This window comes from Camellia sinensis, chromosome 10 (genome assembly GCF_055761805.1).
Source record: "Camellia sinensis isolate YWXY chromosome 10, ASM5576180v1, whole genome shotgun sequence".
Lineage (NCBI taxonomy): Eukaryota > Viridiplantae > Streptophyta > Magnoliopsida > Ericales > Theaceae > Camellia > Camellia sinensis.
Window position 1 is genome coordinate 55,087,847 of NC_138970.1, and position 9,679 is coordinate 55,097,525.

General features: G+C 37.4%; 1 pseudogene; it reads right to left on the bottom strand.

Annotated features, from left to right (window-relative positions):
* Positions 1-348: 348 nt before the first annotated feature.
* LOC145800397 (G-type lectin S-receptor-like serine/threonine-protein kinase SD1-1) lies at positions 349-9,404 on the bottom strand (annotated as a pseudogene).
* Positions 9,405-9,679: the final 275 nt, after the last annotated feature.

Here is a 9,679-nt window from a genome sequence, read left to right on the forward strand (position 1 = left end):
TAAGCCAACACTTCGTTTTTGATGGCTATCTTGATGCTTTTTATTTTTACTTGTGAGTTGCAAAAAATTTCTCCAACCACTATCTGGAAACAATGAACATTAGATGATGCTAGATGAATCTCTTAATAATATATACCTCTACTCAACTAAGAAATAACAACTGGTTGGAAGTTTCATAACTGCCAATTGAAAAGTTAGGAACATATATAGAGGGATGTGCATTTATGAAAAGTCACTTTCAAGATCTATTAAAAATGCAATGGGTTCAATACATTTGAACACCCTAATTGCTCAAATCGTGATTTCTCTCAATCTTACTTTTGCATGCACTAAATTTCTTCAAAAAATTTATTGAATCTCTAATTGTGTCATAGTCATCTCATTGATGCTATAATTACCTTGAGTCAGCAGATAAGTTGTGTCACTAGACTTCCTCTCTGTATAAAAATCATGTTGCTTGGGTTGGGGGAGCACTACAGCCTTGGTAATCAACATTAAGAACACAGATAACATAGTTGGCCTGTCTTCAGGACATTTCTGCACACATAAGAGACCAACTTGTATGCACCTCAATATCTCTGACATTGGAAATGAACCCTCCACCAATGGATCTAATAGCTCATAGGCCTTTCCTTCAATCCAAAGTGTCCATGCCTGACATGGCTCAATATAGAACATCAAGATAAAAGAACTATTAGAAAATAGAATATTTATACTTCCATATAATTGTTTCACATAAAGGATCACGTAAGAGGAAAAAATGAGAGTCTCACCCATTGTTTCTATTTTGTGATCTATGAAAAGGTTTTGTGCAAGCTGCGCAACTCATTGAAAAATAGGAAAGTAAACCAAGAAAACATTATTTGTTTAAGAACTTACATGTCCAAGAAGGTTAAAATCGTGGTTTGTATGATGGAACAACGTATTCCTTTTGCACTCAATATTTCCAAGACAATGACTCCGAAGCTAAAAACATTAGATTTCATTAAAAACAGGCCATCAATTGCATATTCTGGTGACATATAACCACTGCATACCATTTCCAAAGAAATTGGAAATTAGAACAAAATGGGCTCCAGAGATGTACTTGGAAATCTGGTGACTTTTCGGCTAAGCTTGTACAAGAAAAAGAGTGTTGGCCACTTACTAAGTTCCAATGACCCTTTATGTTTTTGCGGATGATTGATCTACTCCACAAGCCTCAGCTAGGCCAAAATCTGAAATTTTAGAATTGATCTCACAATCAAGTAGCACATTGTTGGCTTTAAGATCTCTATGAATAACTCTCAATCTTGAATCTCGATGTAGATAGAGAAACCTCGAGCAATCCCAGCAATAATATCCAAGCATCTCCATGTGAGTGATCTACTTCTTGGGTTTTTTAAACCTGTATTGAATATGGGGCCCAAGGTTTTTATTAATTTATTAAATGTTCAAGTATTTTATATATATATATATATATATATGTCCATTACAAAAGTGACATATTATGTCACTCAAGGACGAACCTTGGGCTGGGCATAGCTGGCTACAGCTCAGCCCGAAATTTAAAAAATCTGTAGAATTTTTTTTTCCCCAGCCTAGCCCAACCCATAATAAGGGCCAATAGTTTTTTTTGTTTGTTTTTTAAATAGGTAGCCCAGTACTTACCCTAAAAAATAGATAGGCAGCCCAATAAGTTTGTATTTGTTAAAAGAACAAATCTTCCGAAACAATCCTCACATCTTCCAATAGATAGGCAGCGGCCCTCTCTCTGTCATCTGCAGCAACTCCACTTTCCTAACATTTTTTTGTAAGTGTAATTAACCAATTATTTTAGTTCGTTGGCTGAGAATGGATTTGATTAACAATGGTTTTGAAATTTTGTCTTTATGCAACAAATATTATATTGCTCTTAGATTTTTTATAATGCTACTTGTTCAATGTTCTATATTGCTCTTAGTTTTTGAACTTTGAAGGAGTTATTTTTAGACATAAACAAAAATAATAAAAGCCTAAATAAAAATTATTGCAAATATACTCTGGTTTAATATTAAATAGGGCTATTTTTTTTATAAAAAAAAATTAGGTCATAAATAATGGAACCTCGACCACTAAAAAAAGGCAAAACCATTTTCTCATTCTATCAATCAAAATAGAAGTCTAGTAGTACAACATCTAATGTTGTTAAAACCGCATTTTCTGATTTGCAATTGCCTTTCATGCCTCAAATAAACCAAGCGAATTTGATTCAACTGTTATTGAACGGGATCCTGGTTTACACTTGCAAACTTGTGAATATCCAGTTAATCAACAAGATGAGGTTAGACGAGCTTATGTGAACTTGGGGCCCTATCAACCTACAGTTGAGTATCCTAGGTCCTCAAATTGATTTGTCTTATGTCGACCCTTTCTGTTTCTACGGCGACTACAAAAAGAGCATTTTCGGGTATGATGCATGTTAAAACTGCCATTTGCAATTCAATGGGGGATGAGTTTCTTGCCGATTGCTTGTCTCTCTACCTTGAATGAGACCTTACTTTGAAAATTGATCTAGATTCTCTAATCAATGAATTCAAATCTTTAAAGACTCGTCGACCACAACTTAGTTAGATTGTTTCTAATCAATAAATTTAGATATTAATATAGATTATATTATTAAATTCTCTTTTTTCTTATGTGGTTATACTTAAAATATATTGTATAATTTTACCTTAATATTAGCCCACCCTATCGCATTGCTTCATAGCCAACTTGGAAGCTCATGAATCATGATATTATTAAGTAAAAATTGAGCAAGAATATCAAGTGATATAGAACGGTGGAAAAAACAGTGATATATACACCATTGCTCATAATATTATAGCAACTTAGCAAGGCAAACTTTTTCGATTAGCAAAATTTTCTATTTGGTCAAATATGAATTCCAAACAAGCAAGATATAGATGAGGAAGGTTGAGAGGGCAAACCAAAAATGCAAGAATCCAAGCTTCCATTGGGCATGTACTCGTAAATTAACGCTCTTTCTTCTCCATGGATGCAACATCCCAAAAGCCTAACCAAATTACGGTGTTGAAGTTTGGCAATCAAAATCACTTCATTTTTGAATTCATTAAGACCTTGTTTGGAGTTAGTTGAGAGACGTTTGACAACTACCTCTTTTCCAGTTGATAGCACACCCTACGATAATCAGCATAAAGATTTATTTTAATCATTATGCAAGATTATAGAAGCTTCTTCTTCTTCTTCTTCTTCTTCTTTTTTAATGTATTTTTCCTTGTCAAGAATTTCATTTATCCACTAAAATAGCTAAAATAGCCAGTGTAGAAATGGAATACACTTACCTTGTAAACAGACCCAAAACCACCTTCTCCAATTTAATTTGTGCAACAAAAACTGTTAGTTGCCCTGCTAATGGTGACCACGTCAAAGATGGGTAATTCTAAGTTTTCTTTATACAACAACAAAATTATCTGAATTATTAATTGAAATATATTTTTGACATCATAAAAAATTATAATTGACTTGATGGTTTATTAATAAAATGAGTTATTTGTTATGTGATTAGAAACTTAAAGGAGCGGGATATAATTTTCAAAATTATATAAGACAATTTGTATTTTAAATAAATTATATGAAATGTATTTGTAATTTATCATAAATTTATTTTTCATGATAAAAATCTGAGACCATTTTCCGGTCTCCTAAACTTTTCTATAATGTAATCAAATTATATTTTAATCAGTAAGTCCAACTTCAACAATGATGAATCATCTTTATTTTAAATTCAAAAAAGGGTTAAGGAAAATCATAAATCATCTAATAACATGTTAAATATAAACTGTTATTTTTATATTTTGATGACATGTTAACTTATACAATGAAATAGAGATTTTTTTGATGGGTCGAGTTGGAGTTATGGTGTTTGGAATTACGAAGTCCAAAGAAAATAAACAAAGGCAAGAAAATATTGAAAACTCTATTTCAGGACTCATCATTTTGGATTGCGATTCTCTTCTAATTGAGTAATTTATTCTATTATTATTTTGCTTGCATTAAATAAGATAGTCCATGGAAATTGACTGAGGAACATGGGTAAAATTGAGGTGTAGACACCCCATTTTTGACCATCCTCAAGACTTGGATGTCACCGTTTGAACACTCGGTGATTATCCATGTTTGTGTTCGTTTGGAGTTCCCAGAGGCCTCGGCTCGCGCGCCTTGCCTCAGGATCTCCGAACTCGACCGTTTAGTGTCTGGTTTCACACCAAACACTTGTGTTTTGCCTTGGAAGGGCAGGGAATGCCTTGTGAGGCATCCCCATACACCAACGGCAGTGGCTAGAGGCCACCGGCTGGTTTTTGCTACCACCGGCAATGTATATTGCCGGCCGGCACTATTTGTTGCCGGTCAGCACTATTTAGTGCCGGTCGGCACTCTTTTTTGCCAAAATGGCATCTTTGGCCGGCCGACTACTGTGCATCTGCTTTTGCAGATATTTTAAGACAGCTGTCTTGCTTTTTTCTCCCCTCCATACACGTGTATGGAGGGATCTCCCTCTTATGAAGCTTGTCTTGTAAGCTTTACAAGACAAGAAGTTCTATAAAGAGAGGGGCTCTCTCTTGTTTCAAGGGTTAGACACTTGAGATATTTTAGAGAGCTTAGACAGCCATTTTTAGGGTTTGAGTTCTAGGGTTAGGGTTTGATACACATTATCTCTCTCTTTTTCCCTCTTGTGTGTGTTAAAGTGTGTTTGTGTCTTACTATTGCACACAAACACATAGTGTTTCACCTTCCTTTGGCTCCTGAGGTTCTAAGGGGCTGATTTTGGTGTTTGGTGTTGGATTCAAGCCAAGGAGGGCCATTGGAGCATCATTGTTGAAGAGGTCTTCAAGGGTGAGAATCTTACCCCCTTTTACCCCAATCTTGCATTGTATTTTTACCTATCTTAAAATCGTTTTTGAGCTTAGTGTATAATACAAAAAAGTTCTACTTTTTAGCCCTCTTGATTGTTTATTAAGGGTGTTTTGTGGTTTGAGGGTGTTTGACCCCTCTTAGGCCTTGAAAGGCCTCAATTTGTGCCATTTTGTGCTAGTTTTGAGACTTTGGTGTTTGGGCCGCTTCACCACTGAAATCTTGAGGGATTTCAGTGGTGGAGATGGTGCCTTGAAGTCTCCAAAAGGAGAGGGCCACCCCCTCTCCTTGTTGTCCTTAAAATGGACCATTTTTGGCCTCTTGAGAGAGCACCTAGCTAGGCTTCATGTTGACCATGCCTTAGTTGTTTTTTATGCTTAATATGTCATATTATGCCTCTGTTTTTTGTTAGTTTTGGTACACCATGCATGCTTAGCATACCTACCATGTAATGCCATGATATTGCCTTAATAGGCCTTAGGTTGTTAGCCTTAGTTCTAGCATGTTTTAGGCTTAGTCTTGTGAAGGTTTTGTGCATATTTTGCCATGTTTTAGGTCTGTCCATGGTTGTTTGGGTCGGATTTGGCATGCTTAGTATAGCCCCTTTGCATTCCGGCTTGTTGGCCTTAAGCATGTGAATGTATAGCATGACATTTTTCTATTGATTTGGTGATTTGGAACCATCTACCATGTCATTTCAGTCCCATTTGCATGCCTATATGTTTACCTTGGATGCATCTTTAATGCTTTGGAAGCTTGTGTAGTATGCTCCATGTTTTGGCACTTGTGCATGCCTTTGAATTTGGGCCATTTAGATGTCATCTAAGTGGTCTTTTGGGCTTTATTTTATGTGCTAAAATTCTGTTTTTAGTCATTTAGTTCATGCCATGTTTGGTCTTGCTAAGTGTAGTTCAATGCTCCATTGATTTACTTTGAGCACTTGAGTCATTTGTTGCATGCTTAGCTTGATTTGTTGCTTGGTTTGGCACCATGTTTTAACATGATTTTCAGAGCTTATGTTGCATGCTAATTGTCCATTATATCCTTCTTTCAAATGTGTTTGAGAGTTGCCTCACTTGTGCCTAAGTATTGGCCTTAACATGTGCATGCGTGTATATGCATTTGGTCCCTTATTTTGGTCACTTTGGCCGCTGTTTTGGGCCCATTTAGAGCCGCCCAAATCATGTTTAAGTCCACCTTTTCATTGGTTGGCATTGCCTCATGTTTGCTTGTATGCTTGCACAAATGTCTTGCCATGCCATGTTGCATCCTTAGCTTGTATGCCTAGGTTGCATTGCATCTTTCATGCATGCCTTGTTCCTTGACTTGGTGATAGGAATTGGGCCTTGATTTGTTTGTTTGGTTTGCATTTCATTTGACATGAAAGTTGCCCACTTGGTCACTTGGGCCATCATGCATGGAAATGCGTGATTGGTGGCCCGAGAATCGAGACACTTGCCCCTTTGAGTCACAAATATGATAAGGGACATGAATGGTGCATATATTCTTTGAATTGTGCTGCCATGTTTTGCCTTGCCCTCTGTTGCTGTCAATTGCAGATTCTGCAGGAACACTTTGCCGACCGGCAGTGTCAAGTGCCGACCGGCAATCCCTTCTCTGCCGACAGCTTCATTTTGTGCCGATGGCCATAACACACTGCCGGTGACAGTTCCATTCAGCCGGTGGCACTCCTCAGTGTCCAAGGAACCAGTTCTGAGATTTTGGCAGCCTCCAGAGGAGTAAAGGAAGGAAAACAGAGGCAGCCTATGCATGGCGGTGCGTTTTCGAGCAAGACCGAGCATGCATTGCATCGAGCTCTCCTCCCGAGGCGGTTTACTGCTTTTCCTAGATTAATTAATTTGCTTAGTTGATTAGGCAATTTGTAATATTTAATTAGCTTGCGTAGTTAATTAATTTGTAATATTTATTCGGTCCCTCCGAGTGAGGGCAAATCTGTAATAAGCGTGTGTGAGTGGAGTGTATGTCTTCCAATCCCCACTTCCTTCTTCCCTTTTACTTACCTGCTTTGATGGTTAGTATTAGGGCACGTTTAATTTAGCATACCTTATGCTATGCATGCATGCATTCATGCATTTGTATTGCATGCATTAGGCTCGGTACATCACGCTAACTGCATTTGTACTTCAATTCCAAATTGAATACGTGCATCAAATTGATCGCATTTTCACATGCCACGATTAGACTAGCCGAGCCTATTCTAATTGCATCCTGTATGTGTTGCATTAGACAATTGACATCAACTAGGACATGCATGTTTGCTAACTAGTTTATTATTTTGGCACGAAGTACAATGTAAGTATTTTAGCTTTAGCATCCCGCATGCGTGTGAGTGTTGCCATGACAGTATGCTTGCCATGCAGCTAAATGCTTATATGATAAATTGTTTGAATGCCTGTGGGTGAAGGTTAGACTGTTTGAGTTGGAAAGACTCATTAAAATCCGTGTTTTAGCCTACTTACGAGTAGCAAATTCCAAAACGTTTTTCAAAACAAACGGATATGCAATGCTTGTTTCCAAATTAGGCAATCTAGTCTATACTTGTTTGCTGTGCGCATAACATAGTAATTCTAGGCTAATAACCAGATTAAGAACACATAAAGTTTTCAAAAACGGATATCATGATTAGTAGAGGCCGGTCTTCGGACCGGGCGAGAGGGGCTGCTCATAGCTGACCTTCCCCAATCGTACCCTAGCTCCCGAGCCGAGACAACTCCGGTGATGACGGACATGTGGCCTTCGGCACCGAGTCAGGGTTTCCTAAATTTCCCCATTTTAAAATATTTAGGTGGCGACTCTGTATCTGGCAAAGTAGTCCATGTTTGGCACTTCTTTTCAAAAAAATCTGTTTTTCAAAACGATTTGCCAGATTTGGACTCTTTGGTTCAAGATTAAGAACCGTGACACAAAATCGAGTCCGAACTGTAGTAGCGAGGGCCCCCACGCGGGGCGCGTCTACATGAGGGTAACCAAACCCCAGTGGAATGTAGAAAAATTAAAAAAAAAAAATACAAATCCATAAAAAAAAAAAAATAGAATAGTGTTTAAGGGTTGGTTTGGAAAGTGGGTTGGCTTTTTGACTTTTTGATTTTTTTTTTTGGCTATTTTAGCCTAGGCTAAAAAGCTTGGTTTGGGAATGACTTTTTGACTTTTTGGCTTTTTTGACTTTTTTTGTGAGAGAATAGTGTAATGATTTTGGGTTGAATGTGATATTTTATTTGTTGTAACTAAATAGCCTATTTTGTCTTTTGTGACTATTTTAGCCACAAACCATCTTGCCAAATGAACCCAAGAGTTTTAAATTGTGAGCTCTAATGCGACTCTAATGATGTTAAGAATACCCATGTAAAAGTGGAGCCCGCACTCCTCTCTCCACTCTCTCTTTCACCTCACTATAACTCTATTTAGAGTTATAGTATTAGAGTTATGTATCATTACTGAAAAAAGTACATAAATTTAATTATTAATATTTATATAATTTTTCATTAATTTATAATTAATTTTTCAAATATCCACTGATGTAATATATTTCCATAAAATTGTACACTTGGACAAGAATCACCTTTCGGCCCACGCGTATAGTCACCACCACCAATCAATAAAACAATGATACTAAGAACTCAGAAAAAAAAAATAATAAATAAGACTTAGAAAATGAAATTAATGGATAGGATTTACTCAAAATTCAGTGCTGCAACAACAACTTTAAAAACACACGGTAGATTTATGGGTCAAATACAAATGGGAAAATTGTATTGGTAGTTTTTATATTTTGTCTCTTGTGTTATTTTGGTTATTTTATTTTTAATTGACTCAATTTTGACTATTAATTTTAAATTTTTTGTCAATTTGATCTAATTGATTATGTCATTAGTGTTTTTGATAGAAGATAATCATTGAATTAGTTCAGATTAACTCACTGAGTTTAATAAATTTATAATTTTATTAAAAAAATATGACACGTGTCACTTATATGTATATTTTTCATAAAAAATGCTAAGGACCTAGCTACGAGACCGAGCTACAAGACCTAGCTACGGGACCAAGATATTGGACCTAGCCACGGGACCTAGCCACGGGACTTAGCTACTTCCTAGTGGCGGTCAACGCTATGGTCAAGCTACCAAGCAAGGTAGTCAAACGAAGAGAAGAGCCGAAGTAACTTGGTTGACCGCAATGTTAGCCAAGGTAAAGATAACAGCCGAGGTAAAGGTGTCAGCCGCGGTAAGACGAGCTCAGCAAGTGGATCGCAAGTGTTAGCTCGGTTCAAGTGTAATGACGGTCACAGCGGTCATAGTGCGCCATAGTTAGCTTGGTCGTAGTATTTGGAGCCAAGGTATGATGGCTTCTCATGGTGGACCTCGCTTTGGTTAGCGCGGTCTTAGCGCGCCATAGTTAGTTCGGTCCAAGCATGAAAAGGGATTGGCAAGTGTTACCACGGTCCAAGTGTGATTAAAGTCACCAGACGGAGTAAAGGTAGTTATCTCGGTCATGGTATTCAGAACCAAGGTATTTGGGCTTCTTGCGGTGGACCTAGCTATCATTAGCTTGGTCGGGGGTTTACTACGGTTAGCACGGTAGTAAGTAAACACCACAGTTGGAGTATGTCAAACCGAGGTACACGCAGTGGAAGGAAGAACCAAGCTAGCTGGAGCTCGGTCTAGTCTGCGGCTTTAGCATGGTCATCGTAGCTCGGTCGTATTAACATCCAATCGTGGTAAAAACCATCTCACTTGGTTTAAACAATGAGGGGGATGTTGAAGGATAA